We start from the raw sequence: 2,386 nt of genomic DNA, 5'->3' as shown, positions 1-2,386 counted from the left end.
GGCCCATCAAAGTTGACGAGGGCTCACGGCACACGTGGAGCCGCAATCACAATGGAGGTGCATCACAATCACGGCTAAATCTTAAGATTAACACGGCCGTTCAGCGGTCACGTGGCGGCGCGCGGACCTCATTGCGACGCTAATGGGCGGGGGACACATGGCCGTGCGGTCGATGGGCTGGAGTAATGTCGGGGCTCGCTTAAACTGCTGTGACATTTTAAATACTCAACATTGTAGATTCAACTTCTTTACCACGGTGAAAAATACTCGTAATTTTCCAGGAAAATTTTCCATGATATGAGTTTGTAAAATTACAACTTGAAGTTGTAAAATTCCAATCACTTTGTATCGACTCGGAATTTATCGAGGTGTGGTCCGCCGTAAATTTACAACATTATTTTGTAATTTCAAATTACAAGAAATGACGATACTTTACGCGGAAATTTTTCACAGTGACACAACCTGTCTGTTCGTTAATTTCCGTATTCATTTTTTGCTTTTAGGGTATGAGGCCTCTGCCCCCTTTTAAAAAATATATCACGCGTGCTTAAATGCTGTACGCCCAATAAGTTGACGTGTTGCACGTGCAGACAGCGACGGTGTCATACTTTTCGGGAAAAGATGGTAACGGGGAGGGGTATAGGGGTGATAGAGGGGATGCGAAATGCCAGAGATTATCCGCTTGATTTGCATACCATGCAACCCGGGGGGGCTAATGGGTGCGGGTGGAGGGCGCCGCACCTGCGAAGCACACAGACAAGTTGGAAAGAAGCTTACTTGCTTTAAAAAAGTCCTGCGTTGCATCGGTTCTGGTTGTTGAACTGCCTGCCTATGCACGCATCAGGCGACTTTGCCGCGCACGAAGAGATTGCGTATCGTGCATCTATTGGAGCAGAGCTCTTCAACGGTTCTGTTGCCGCGCTTGTATCTCGCTCACATCTCCCTCCCCCCGCGCACATCTTCCCTTGCGACCAACCCCTTGTGTTTACCTTCGTTGATTTCACGTCCAACGAATGAAATATTCATATTGGCTCGCAGCGATAGACATGTGTTCTCATCCGTTTTACTCCACTCCGTACCCTCTGTCGGGGGTTGTCCGCAATCTGGGTAAGCTAGAGGTTGAGGAACTTAGTTTGTAATGTGGGTGGGAGTGGACTTGTGTAAAGTGTGCTTTGATCGAGGGAAGAACAGGAGACAGGTCCACACTATTCGCTATAAACAATATGACCCCGTGCTGAACGCGCATCGCTTGCCAAACGTTTTGCTTTTCTGTTTGAATGTAAAGTTTTGGCTTTCTTTATACATTGCCAGCCAGGCATCTTTGACAAAATTTGGGCAGTAAGCAGTAAGCATAGCGGCGACGCGCATCACACCTGTAAACAGCACACTGCTAGACTGACGGACTGGGGCAGGCGAGACACCCCGGGCTTGCGCTTGCATCCCCTGTGCGTTTTCTCTGAGTTGGCACTATGGAGCGCAAGCTCGCGCGGCTCGACTCGCTCCCCGTTGCGGTGCACCGCTGTTTTAGCCCCATAGTCATGCAAATACAAACCGCACATGTGTTATTTACCCCTCCGCGCTGACGCCTCCGATGTTTCCGCTCAATTGAGAGAGATCCCGCCTCCGCGCTGCACACCTGAGCGGCGTGTCGCAAGCGCTGACGAGTTCATCACGCGTACACTGTTCCTTTGCGCACAATGCTGGGTATCATCCCTACAGATATGTGTCCTTTTGCAAGTCTTATCGCGTTTCGTTAACTGGGACTCCACGCGCGGGAAGGGGAGGCCGCCACGCTCCTGGTCAAACCTACACCGCGGCAGCGTTGGGCAATGCGACCGGCTAGCCTCGCCCCGGGCCACACGTCCCGCCCATTGTGTCTAATGAGGACCTAGCCTGTAGGGGAAGGAGGGGGGAAAATCGTCTAGGATATATGCGTAGAGAATGGAATACTACAAAGATGAACTAATTTTCGCTGTTGACTTTATTTAAAGTGTTCTACCCTTACACTGTGAAGAATATCGTCGTAAATTTACAAAAATTTCGCAAACTCGAATCATAATTTAAGTTGTAAATTTACGACAACACAATTTTTACTCGCCAAGGGATTTGAAGTCGATACATCCTGCATGTATTTTTACGAATACAAATTGTAATTTTACAACTTGTGTCAAGGAAAATTTTCATGTAAACCTACCTACTTTTTTCACAGTGTATGCCGTTTTATGTATTTTATTTATATTCACTCTTAGTTTTTCAATTAACAATTCATACCCCCTCTCCTTTTTTACTACGCAAGGCCAAGCACGAAGTATTCAGACGGAGCTGTGGCTTTTTAGGTTCATATAACCCGTCGAGTTGGGGGCATCATTCCATACAACCAATCTCA

This window comes from Frankliniella occidentalis, unplaced genomic scaffold, assembly GCF_000697945.3.
Source record: "Frankliniella occidentalis isolate FOCC.00 unplaced genomic scaffold, Focc_3.1 Scaffold21, whole genome shotgun sequence".
Taxonomy (NCBI): domain Eukaryota; kingdom Metazoa; phylum Arthropoda; class Insecta; order Thysanoptera; family Thripidae; genus Frankliniella; species Frankliniella occidentalis.
The sequence above is the reverse complement of the archived record's forward strand: the minus strand, read 5'-3'. Positions refer to the sequence as shown.